Source organism: Durio zibethinus, chromosome 14, assembly GCF_047325235.1.
Source record: "Durio zibethinus cultivar Kanyao isolate XHJ-2024 chromosome 14, ASM4732523v1, whole genome shotgun sequence".
Lineage (NCBI taxonomy): Eukaryota > Viridiplantae > Streptophyta > Magnoliopsida > Malvales > Malvaceae > Durio > Durio zibethinus.
In genome coordinates this window covers 18,414,757-18,427,462 of record NC_143175.1, presented here as the reverse complement: position 1 = coordinate 18,427,462, position 12,706 = coordinate 18,414,757, and positions in this window count along the sequence as shown.

Genomic DNA, 12,706 nt, shown 5'->3' with positions numbered 1-12,706 from the left:
AACTTATATAAGTAATGATTACATTTTAAAAGAATCAGAATAAATGGCCAACTAGAACTTGTTGTATCCTACTAAGTTTTTGAATTCTTTGAAATTCCTTAGTTTTCCTAACCATGAATTAAATTTGAAAATTGGTGTTGTTATCATGCTTTTAAGAAATATAAATCAAAACTCAGGTCTATGCAATGGTACTAAACTTTTGGTCACTCAGTTAGCTTCTAATGTTATTGAGGACAAGATTTTATCTTAAACTTATGCTAGTGATAAAATCTTTCATTCCAAGAATTATTCCTACTGTTAAACATTAGAAATGACATAAAAAGACAATTTCCTATAAGATTATGTTATGGTATAACTATCAACAAAAATCAAAGATAAACATTTGACATTGTTGGCCTTTTCCTATCTAAACCTGTATTTACACAAGGTCAGATATATGTAACTCTTTCAAGAGTAACATCTAGGCAAGGTTTTAAGATTCTGATTGGTGATGAAAATGTAAAATCAATGGATGAAATAAAAAATATTGTTTATAAGGAAGTCTTCCAAAATTTGGGTTCACAAGAGTTATTGATTAACTTCCTATTTCATTGTTGTTTTTTTTCCTTTTGCTATGATTCGTACATGTTATCTAATTTGTTTAAACTATTTCATTATTTTTTTTCATCTATTTTTGGCTATCAATCCTACCTTTTTTTAAAGATTTTTACCAATGAGCTATTAGTTTTTCAATGAACTTGATCCTTTGAGCTGTATAAGAAGTATTAAATTCATAATTGAGAGGCTTTGTAAAGATGTCAATTTTAGAGAATCGAATAATATTCTAAGCCTTCAGTTTGTAAGAATTGATGCACAAGTTAGTCCATTTATAAAAATTGTGAATATTATTAAATTCTACAATTTTGTTTAAATGAATAATCATTTTATATTTCCTTTATACAAATGTTTTTTTTTTTTTTTGTAAAAAAATATGATACATTTTTACATAAAAGGATTTAATGCACCATTATTCAACATCATTTTAAAATAATATTGTTTTGTATTCGATGACTTGATTTTAAGTTAGGAACTGAAACTGTAACTACAACGTTGTCTTAAATTATTCAATATTTGTCTGACAATAACAACTCAAGTTAAAGAAATACAAGAAGACCCAACTCCATCTCTTGAACTCTTTTTAACTTTGTTTCTTATGATAGACAGAATGACAAAATCAATTCTGATAAATATTTAACAAGTTAGATTTATTATTATGTTTTTATTTAAGTTAATATTTTTTTCTTTCATTTCCTTTTAACTTATTTCTACGACTAGATTTCATTAGAGTTTTAGTGTCAATTGCACCAATCTTGCATGTTTGATAGAGTAACAGAACTGATGATGTTGTAAAACAAAATGTTTAAGTTCAAGATATTCTATTTGTTATTCATTTACAAAACATCTTTAATACAATTTGAAACATTTATATGATGGTTTGTTTACTATGCCATTCTTTGATATTAATAACAGTAATGATTGTCTATAAACAAGGGATATTGTTTAAAAATTGTTCTTTATAAACCCAAGGTATTTGCAATCAAAGAAGAGACCTTTGTTTAATAAACAAAGAATTATATGTTGATCTTTACAAGAATGATGGTTAAAAAAATATAGGTTAGTTTTTTTAAAAAAAAAACACAAGCTTATATTAATGACTTTTACAATCTTTTATGATAATTATTGATAAAAATGATTCCAATACACGTATTTTACTATATTCCTATAAGAGAAATCTATTTAGCAAGAAATTTAGTGATAAAATTCATTGTTGATCTAGATATTGCAAAGACAAGAGAATCAAAGAATGGTAATATTAAAATTATGACATATTGTTTTATCTTTTTCAATGGATACATATTAACTTATTATTTACATCGTTTCCTTACCAACACATGTTCTGTCAATTACGAGACTGATCCAGTCCATAAAGGCCTATTAGGACAACAAGAACATTATCCTTAAAATGTACCTAGGTAGAAACTCATGCAAAATGTAATGATTGTAGATTTGCTTGCTATTAATCCAACTACTACCCAGGTTTTTTAATTGTTTCTTTTATGAAATATTTTACATTTACTTAGCATATGTGATGGAGATGATTGTGGTATTCATTTATTCTTTTGGCAGAACACCATTTTCACTATAAAAGCCAAGATTATTGATGTTGATTTGACTAATGAATGCTTTTATAATGCATGCAATGAATGTGTCAATATTTTTCAGTTTTTTTAAAACAAAATTGGGTATACAAAATATGATGAGAAAACTCTTTCATTGCTATAAATTTTTATTGATAAAATTATCATAAGAATTTTTTTCATCTTGTTTCCCATTATTAGATTGCAATTACTAAGTTTTTTCCCAAATTCTACAAAGCCAAAGTGTAACTTCTAATAGCAGATAACACTACATAAAAGCGATTAATATTGTTTGGCAAATCTATAGAAAAGTTGATTGGTGTCAAATTCACATAATTGTTGCAACTTAGTCAAATGAATAAAATGATGCTTCCAATACTAGTCAAATCATTGATAAATGAAATGAGAATGCTTAATGTTATTTTGACTTAAAGAGCAATCAAGATAGGTATCATTGTATACAAAATATTCGATTGTAATGAGAAAAAAATAAGGAAAAAAGGAAACTTAAGGCTGAATCTTCTAAGAGCACCTAATTTGGAGAATATCTTAAAAACATTGCTCTACAAATAGTTTAAGACATATTACAATAACACATTTAATTATCTACTGATACAATTGAAGCCACTAAAGTCATGACATTGATAAAAGCTCCACTAATTTCAATAGAAGTTACCTTTTGATAATTTATAGCGTTAAAGAGATGAATTGTCCAGTATCATCGTTAGCACCCTATTTATGGTTACAACACTAGTAACTCCACAAAAACTAAATTAATCAAACGTTGGTCTCTCAACAATTGAAACTCCATAATTAGTGTAGAATCTACAATAAGCAAACAAATAGTAGGGTAACTCTTTTCAAACAAATCTTTGAGCAAGGAATTTAAAGTTGTTACAAAAAAAACCAAAATTAAGTTTACGAATAATTATTTAAGTATTTAAAACACCTTTGCTTACATACTTTTACCTATTATTCTGTTATCTTTAATTAAATAATCCATGTGTATGTCACTTATTGTTTTACATCTTTAATTAAATAGTTTGACAAATATAGTAAAGCCTACTACAATAAGCAAGAATGAGCCTTTTTATGTGTAATGTTAAAAACATATTAGCAATTACTTTTCATTATGTTTTGGAGCAAAAAGATAAATCTGAGTTAGAACAAAAAACTATGCTTGTTGTTTCACTAGAAACATCAGAAGAAGTTATTGTAAAGTTTTCCAATTAAAGTACACATTAAAATTACATTACCTTATGAAACAATAACATAATCATCTTTATTACTATTTTGAATAAAAAAATTTTTTCATATAGTTTCATTTATTAATTCCCGTTTCTCTTCTCTAACCTTTATACAGATATTCGATGTTATTTTTCTTCAATCTTTTATGCTTATTATTTTGTTTTGTTTTTTATATAATCCAAGTCCAAAGCTAGAATAGATTAATGAAACACCCATAAATGATATACTGTCAGCATTTGCACATATAGAAAATAACTTTTTGCTCATCAAACATATGGACGACATCAAACATTAGTATCCCAATGATGTTTGCTACTACCATCATCGTTATATTCTTTTGCTTTTTTTATTTTTCTTTAGGGTGTTTGTTTTTATTATAGAGTTGTATTTTTTTGTTAACTCCTTGCTAACTAATTTATAAATACTAAAAAATATGTACAAACCATCATACCTTTCTTTTATATGTTAAAAGATGCAAACTTAGTTGTAAAAAAAAAAATTCTATCATTTTTACAATACTTGCTTACAAGGAAAAAAAATTGCTATTTGGCATCGATTCTTAGTTGAATTAATCTAGTTACATAACTTCTCTAAACATTTGTAAAAATGCAAGGATGTAGAATATTAAATTTGAACTAAATACAAATTTTTTCTTCATTAACTATTCACATTAAATTACAACTACAAACTTTAAAATTAATATTTTTTAAACGTTATTATATTTCAAGTAAATGATATTATTTTCCGTAATCAAATTTTCCATTAAACATATTCCTAAAAATTTTAGAAAAAGATAATTATTTTATCCCACATATAAAATATTTAGCTTTATTTACTATTTAAATTTAAGTTAGAAATATAAAATCAATACAACTGCAACTAATTATTTTAATTATATTTCAATTCCATAATAAAAAAATATATAATTATATTAAAATTAGTAAATAAATTTGTTTTCACAATAATACACTAATAAAATAAAAAAAAAACTATAACTAAAATAATGCTCTTAAATATACTACTACTATGTCTTCTTGAAAAAAAAAATTTTTTTTTTACCAAATTTCCCGCCTAACTTAACAAACGTAAACCCTTTAGCCATATAATCCTATTTGAAAACTAGCCATTTCATCTTCTTAATAGACAAAACATAAAACGATTAAAACCTTATATCTATCCATTTTTCAACAATAGACTATGCCACAGTTTTCACCCTCTCCCACTATGTCTTCTATAGATAATTTGTCCCAGTTTATCCAGATTATGCTCTAATTAATAGTTTTGTGCGATTTAATGGTAAAAAATAAAATTTTCAATTGATGATTTTTTTTATAAGGATTTAGGGTTTTTTCATAAGAAAATTTCTTATTATTATTTAGAATAGATACAAGATTTCTTGACAAATCTATTTTCTTTCTTACTGTTTTTAATTTTTTTTATTGCATTGTTTCGTTGTTTGGCAATCAAGATTTCTTATTGTTACTTTCCTTAAAAATTCTTTGTTTCATTGTTGTTATAATAATTTCTTTCCTTTGTTATTATTATAATTCGTTTGTTTCTTTGACAATTCTTTGCACATGCAAAAAAATCTTTCAACTAAAAATAATTATTTTAATGATTTATGGTCAAAGGATTTGTTTTATGATAAATATGTTAAATGCAGAGAAACCTGTTAACTAATAATAAATATTCAACAAAAGATTTGCTATAATCAACACAATTTTTTTTTATTTCAATTTGATATGTCCATTTCAAGTAACCTTTATATTTATCTATTCATTTCATATCCATCATATACTCTTACAATTCCTTTTGCTTATTTGCATTTTGTTTTCTTGCATTTATTTAATCAAGAAAATTTAATTCTTTACATTTATGTATTATAATAATAAACAAACATCATATTCTATACATGTTATCTTTCTTATGAAAAAAAAAAACTACAACGTTATTAACAAAAACTAACAAACTCTTCATTCTACAAAAAAATTTAGCTATTTCCATCAATTTTTATTTAGTTATACATATAAGATTTGAAAACTCCAAAATAGTTTACCTTAAAGGATTAGAAATACAAACATTCAAAGTTGACATGACTGTAATTTATAGTACTCTACATTTCTATAATGGTTGGAGAAACTTCGTTACTACTCAATGCCTTCAATTAGAAGACTTGGCCATTTTTAAATACAACTAGAACAACAACACATTCAATATTTTCTTTTTCAACTGTAGCAGAATTATGCTAACTACCAATGCAATTTAGACTAGAAAAGGTTTATCATTTCTAAATTCTTTACTTTTCACTTTAAAATAATTGTTGAATCTAATTTCTTTCTAAGTGCCAACACTACGTGATGCTCAAAACTAAGTTAGTTCATCCTTAGTACAACAACCAACAAATGTTGATATAGAAGTTCTCAAACTAGAAGACTTAGTTTCACAATCTAAAAATTTCATTCTATACAATAGTGAAGACCTTAATGAAGAAGAATGACTCTAAAAACAACTCTGATAATGAAGATGACATACTTACATTCAATTGTATGTTGACTAAAACAAACGTCCAACTGTTTATATTTTGATAATAAACAACAACTTAATTTTTCACATATTAATAAACTAACTTTATTTTCTTATTTAACTTAAATAACATCTGTATTGAGAGCAACACATTCTAAGTCAATTTACCAAACAACATTTGTTCAAAAAATTATCCCTCATCTCCATTTCAAACAATGACAAAAAATGAGAGGTCTAATACATATGCAGAGGAAATAACAAGGCTTTCTCTAAATGTTAACTTTAATTTGCAAACAACAATAATCTTAATCCAGGAGACCATTGTATTTTCATTAAAACCAAGCCAAAAAATTTCAAGTTATTACCTATAATGACAACTGATAATCAATAATTTGTCTACATTGCTTACAATATTATTTTTAAAAGTACTTACATTTCATTAAAGAAGTTTTTATTGTTATGTTCTTAATTTTTTTTATGAAAATTTTTAACTTATTTAACAACTATTAAAATAAATATTTATGACTTCGTATACTTATTTTTATTTGAGCAAATTTTTGTATTTACTTAAATATTCTATAAAAAATTTAAACTCTATTAATAGCTCTAAATATAACTTTTGTGTTTACATTTTTTACTTTCATTTTTCTTTTCGTCTTCTTTTAATTATGTTTGTATAATATACCATAATTGTTAATTTCGTTTTGGTACCAATCATACTGGTTGGTACGTTCTAGTTATATCAAAATATGATACATCTAAGAATGAATTTTAATATCGAATTTGGTATTTGGTAATGCCAGTTGTTTTCGTTAGTTTCGACCTATTTTGATAAATTTTGGTAGAATAATATGTTTCGATCGGTAGGTGAATGTGAAATATATTTTATAATTTTTAACTTATCTCTTGTTATTTAACCTAATAAAAATAAAATTATGACAATTAATCCTTAAAAGTTGAATTTCTTTATTTGTTATTTTAACTTTTTTTGTACTTTATTTTTTCAAACTAATGTTTATAATTTTATAATTTATAATTTATTTTTTCAAACCAAAGCTTATAAGTATTTCATTTTTTTTTCAAGAAAACAATTATACATTTTTTTTAAAGTTTAACAATCATAAAGCTTTGATTAATTTTTTTCATCTTTTTATTTTTATCTTAATATTTATATGAAAAAAATACTTATTTAAATATTATATGATCAGATTAAGTGTTAAAAATATTATGATATTATTTCTTATGTTTTTAAATTTATTTATTTGATTTTTATATATTTCATATTTACTTTATGGTTTATTAATAATATTATAATATACAAGTTAATGCATGTTCATAAATACAGTTATAATAAATCAAAAAATTCAAAATAATATATCAAAACAACTAATATCAATATATATATATATATCATATTTTTTAAAAAAAATTAAAACTTATCCGATACCATATTAATAGCCTTACAATATATAAAACAATAAATGCAAAAAATCGGATGAAGTCGAGCCACTCTCTAATATGTAATGAACCAAATCACCTAACGTAAGACACATATTTAACATATGAAAAAAATGTGAGAGTTAGTCGTCCTTCATAATTGTCTTTCTTTTCTACTTTAATTATATTTTTTTGTGCTCAAAATCTTTTTGCCTAACCTTTTATACACTTTTTAATCCAAATATTAATTCTTTTTCACTTCTTTCTTTCTTTTTTCTAGGTTTTTTTGTTCAATTCTAGGAACTTGTCAAAATTGAACGTTGATCCTAACACATTTTAAATATAAATATAATTTCATTTTGAAGTCATTTTCTCATTAATTCTTTCTTTCTTATTGTTTTCCGCATATATTTAGAACTGTTACAAGTTCTAGTTTTTTCTTTCTTCCAGTTAGGAGTTTCTAAAGTTTTTTTTTAATTAGTCGATAGCTTTTTGTCAATCTTTTCTTTGATTACTGGTTTCGGGTGACTTTTTTAGGTTACCCTTTTGTTTATTCATTGATTTTTGTTTATTGGGTTGTTGCTAAATTCTCAGCTTTATTGTTGCTTCATTAGCTTTTTCATTTCATATCTCAAGTTAGCCTGTTTTGTGTTATAGTTTCTTGGGTTTTAATCATCTCTAATTTTTGACATTTCTAGCTGTAATCTTTATTGTTTGCTTTCATCACTTCTCAATATTGAAGTTTTTGTCATGAAGAATCCTAGGAGTTTTGGATTGATTGTTTGGATTTCATCTATGTTTTGTTTAGTTTGTTCTTCACTAGGACACAACCCTGTAGATAACTATTTGATAGACTGTGGATCCTTCACAAATAGATCAGTGGATGATAGAGAATTTGTTAGGCCAGAAGTAATAAACACAATAACGTAGAAGTAATATATCGTAATAAACTCATAGTAATAACAACAATAAACAATCAACAACACATGAAAAATAAAAGCACACCAAAATTTAAGTGAAAAATCTTCAATGTAGAGGGAAAAAACTATGGACCTTTAGAAAAAACTCTATTATCAGATAATAGATATACAAAGTTTTTCTCTAGCTAAAACTAGAGCTAATCAATAATTAAATAGACAATTAGAGAAATTTCATCAAATAGGTGACTTAACAAATACACTTTCGATTTGTTTCTAGAAAGCTTAAAACTCAATCTTCACCATTCAGAATATAAAACTTTGAATCATAAACCTGTTGATAAAATTTCAGCTCAATTGAATCATGGATAGACTTTCGTTCAATCAACTCTTTTTTTTTTTTTACTTTTTTTCTCTTTTCTTTTCTTGGTTTACAGTGCCACCTTATTTTTCACCTTAAAATAGCCCCTATCTCTTTTTATTAAGTAGCTAGGGCTTTGTGCAAAAAAAAAAAAAACTAAAGCCTATGATCTTTGATTGGTCCAAACCCAATTACATGGGGCTGGACCCCATTTTCCTAACAATCTCCCCCTCCAGCCCTATTAGGAGGAGATTCATCACCATAGCAATTTTATTTAGAATTTATTTTGGTCAAGAAACCCATTTTGGCCAAGTTACTATAGAGTTCAAGCCATTTCATAAGAAATATCTTAGTTAATATATCTGCCATATTCTCATCAATATAGACTTTCTTTAATAGCATATATTGTTTCTCAATCATTAAACGTAACGAGTGATAACTAACATCAATGTACTTCGTTATATCATGGTATATGGTATTTTTACTCAAATCTAAAGTATTTTGGCTATCACAAAATATCATATACTCTTTTTTATTCAACCCCAATTAAAAAAATATTTTATCCAAAGTATTTCTTTACCTGTTTCGGTTACTGCAATGTATTTAGCCTTTATAGTTGATAAAGCAACACACTTTTACAACTTAAATTGTGAAGAAATAGCTCATTCTACAAAAGTGAATAGATATCTTGAAGTAGATTTTCTACCATCAATATCACCTGCCATGTCAACATTAATAAACCTTTTTAGAACTGGTTATGAAACTTCATAACTTAAGCATAGTTTTGATGTACCCTTCAAATATCTAAAAATCTATTTCACTACTTCTTAGTGAATCTTTTCTGAATTTAGAAATAAATTTGCTCACTATACTAACTGTATGAGCAATGTTAGGTAATGTACAAATTATAAGATACATTAAAAAACTGATTACAGAAGAGTAAAGAGTACTGAACATAGTTAATTGTTCTTTTTTAGTTAATTTAGTCACTAGACAAGATTTTTTACTCAGATGAAAATGGTTGACAAGTGGACTGCTAACTGATTTAGCATGTTGCATGTTGAATCTACTAAGCACATGTTCAACATACTTTTCCTATAACAACCACAGCTTTTTAACTCTCCTATCCCGGATAATGTCCATACCAAGAATCTGTTTTGTTAGACTTAAATCTTTCATGTCAAAAGACTTAGATAATTATTCTTTCAACCTGTAAACCATACCAGCATTTTATCCCACAATCAATATATCATCAATATATAATAAGAGTATAATAAAGATACCATCAGAGAATTTTTTGACATATACACAAAGATCTGTTGTTGTTCTTTTATAGCTGTAGCTTATCATAAAAGAATAAACTTTTTATACCATTATCGTAGAGCTTGTTTCAAGCCATATAAGCTTTTTTTTTTCAGTTTGCAAACTAAGTGCTCTTTTCCTTTCACTTCAAAACCTTTAGGTTGATTCATATAAATGTCTTCCTGTAAGTTACTATGCAAGAATACAGTCTTTACATTAAGTTGCTCAAGTTCAAGATTCAAACTAGCTTCTAATCTCAGTACCACTTAAATGAAACTCATCTTTACAACTAGAAAAAAGATCTCATCAAAATTAATGCTTGATTTCTAAGAAAAATCTTTTACCACCAATCAAACTTTGTACTTTACTAGCTTGTCACCATCATTTTTCAACTTGAACACCCATTTATTTTTCAATAGCCTCTTTTTTTTTTTAAGTTTAACAAGATCATATGTATTATCTTTTTGCAATGACTCAATCTCTTCTTTCATTGCTTTTAACTAGTACTTTTTTTTTCGGAGTAATTTACATATCTTGAAAGTTTTCTAACTCATTTTCATTGGTAACTAAAATAAACTCTGAACTTGGATACTTGGTAGATAGCCTGTGCTCTTTAGTAGATCTCCTAGGCTGAAACTTTACACTACTTAATATTGAAAGTAGCTCCTCTTGCTCAACACTCTTAAGTAGAGAGGATTGCTCTCCTTACTCAATTATAGTTGGCTTATTCATATCCCCAAGTTCTGTTTCTTGCTTATTTTCATTATCTGTGGCTTTTTCCTATGAAACCTCTATCGGTGTTAAATATCACACTCAACAGTTACCTGTGTAGTCTTCTTATTTTTCTCGAAGTCTACTATGGTTTCTTTTTCATGGAAGACCACACTCTACTTTTAATTTTCTTTCTCTTTATTGGATTTCATACTCTATGTTTAAATTCCTCATCACTATATCCTACAAACATACAGTGTGTAACTTTGCTGTCAAGCTTTAACCTCTGCTTTTTTGACACATGCATGAATGTTTTATACTGAAAAATTTTCAAGTGAGAGTATAAAGTATCTTTTTTCTGTTCACACTTTTTTTAAAATGTCAAAGTCCAAATGAACTTATGGTGATCTATTAAGCAAATAACAAGTTATGTTGACTGTTTCATCCTATAATGACTTTGACAATTTTGTCATCCTTAACATGCATATGACTTTTTTCATAATGGTGTTATTCACCCTTTAAGCTACACCATTATGCTGCTGTGTTTCAAGTTCTGTCATCTTATGTCTAATCCCATGCTTTGAGCAATACTCTTCAAAGTCTTTGAATATGTATTCCATACCATTATCAGTTCGAATATACTTCAAGAGTAGTCCTGTCATTTTTTTCATCATGACATAAAATTTTTAAAAATACTACAATACTTGGCTTTTGTTTTTCAACATATACACCTAAATCTTACATGAAACATCATCAATAAAAGTAATAAAATATATGCTACTACCCAGTGACTCAACTTTAATGGGACCACATATGTCAAAATAAATCAATTCCAATCAATTTTCTATTTTTTTTAGAACTCTTACAAAAATAAACTCTGTGATGCTTACCAAATAAACAATGGTCACATGAATTGAGTGACATACATTTGGTTAAGGGAATGAGAGACTGTCTCATCAAAACTGTAACCCTTTCTCACTCATGTGTGCCAGCCTCTTATACCATAACTTTGTTGAAGCAATATCTTCAATGGTATTTATCTAGTTATCGTTCAATTACATCCATATCTTATACATTGTGTAGCATAGTTTTTTTCTTGCAACTATCATAGATCCTTTGAAAAGCTTCCACTACCCATTTTTTTGTCGACTTTCATATGCTTTCTTATCAAAGACATTAATAGCAAGTAAGTTCATTCTCATATCCAAAATGTGTTTGACATCCTTTAAAGTCAACATGCAACCCATTCTATTTTATACAACAATGTCACTCATCCCAACAATCTGTGATACACTCTTTTTTCCCATCTTACTACAACCAAAGTTTTATGCTTTGTAAGTTGTAAACAACTCTTTCTTAGGAACATAATGATATGCCACTCTTAGGTCAACTATCCATTCAATGCTGGGATCAAAAACATGATTACAATCATCATGTGTACAAATCAAAGTAACTAAATCACTATCTGAATTCATTGCTACAACATTGTCATCATTTGAACTTTTACCTTTTTCATCTTTCTGCTTTTATTTCAAGATTTTGCAGTATTGTTTTATATGACCTACTTTATCACAATGAAAACATTTTATTTTATCTTTAGACTTAGATATGTCTTATTATGGCCTTTTGAGTTCTGACCTCTATCGATATTTATACCCTTATTTTCTGTGACCAAAGCTTGATTCCCAAGGTTAAATCTTTTTGCTTTGCTTTATCATTAAGCATACTATCCTTTACTATCTCTAATGTCACCTTGTAATCAAGAGCTGAATTATGAACAGTCATAATTAGAGTATTTTAGCTGTCTGGCAATGAATCCAAAAGAAACAACGCACTTATTTCATCATCCATCTTAAGCTCTATAGTAGTCATCTGATTAAATATATCTTAAAAATTACTCAAGTGCTCTGTAATCGATTGTCCATCCTTGTACTGTAAAGTTGCAAGCTTTTTAACAAGTATAACTTTATTCATACATGTTTTTCTCAAACAGTGTAAGCATTTGTCTCCTATGCTACATGATAAAACAC